Here is a 231-nt window from a genome sequence, read left to right as displayed (position 1 = left end):
TCCCGGCTGTCTCCTTCGCCATCCGCTTCTCGTCCTTTGTTGAATGATTTGTTAATATCAAAAGAATACAGTTCAATACTTTTTTTTTGGACGAAACGTGAATCGTATTAATCCGTTTCCTTCCTGTTTTTTCCCTCCTCCTTTCTCCATCCTTTCTTCCTCTTCATTCTCCCTCCTTCATCCCTCTTTCTATCTTCCTCCTCCCCCATTCATCCTCCCTCCTCTCCCCTT

Source organism: Penaeus monodon, chromosome 21 (genome assembly GCF_015228065.2).
Source record: "Penaeus monodon isolate SGIC_2016 chromosome 21, NSTDA_Pmon_1, whole genome shotgun sequence".
In the NCBI taxonomy this organism is placed as follows: domain Eukaryota; kingdom Metazoa; phylum Arthropoda; class Malacostraca; order Decapoda; family Penaeidae; genus Penaeus; species Penaeus monodon.
The sequence above is the reverse complement of the archived record's forward strand: the minus strand, read 5'-3'. Positions refer to the sequence as shown.